Consider the following 306-nt stretch of genomic DNA (forward strand, 5'->3'; position numbering starts at 1 on the left):
CTGTCTCAAAAAGACAAAAAAAAAAAAAAAAAAAACATGCTACTAAATCTGAAAATCAAAAAGAAATGGATGGATATCTGAAATCATGGGAACCACCAAAATTAAACCAAGAAGAGATCAACAGTTTAAACAGACCCATAACATATAAGGAAATTGAAACAGTAATACAAAGCCTCCCAACTGAAAAAAAAAAAAACAGCCCAGGTCCAGATGAATGTACAGCAGAATCCTACCAGACATTTAAAGAGGACTTCTAACCAATGCTACTTAAATTATTCAAAATGATAGAAACAGAGGGAGAACTCC

This window comes from Nannospalax galili, unplaced genomic scaffold (genome assembly GCF_000622305.1).
Source record: "Nannospalax galili isolate Female #2095 unplaced genomic scaffold, S.galili_v1.0 scaffold88, whole genome shotgun sequence".
Classification (NCBI taxonomy): domain Eukaryota; kingdom Metazoa; phylum Chordata; class Mammalia; order Rodentia; family Spalacidae; genus Nannospalax; species Nannospalax galili.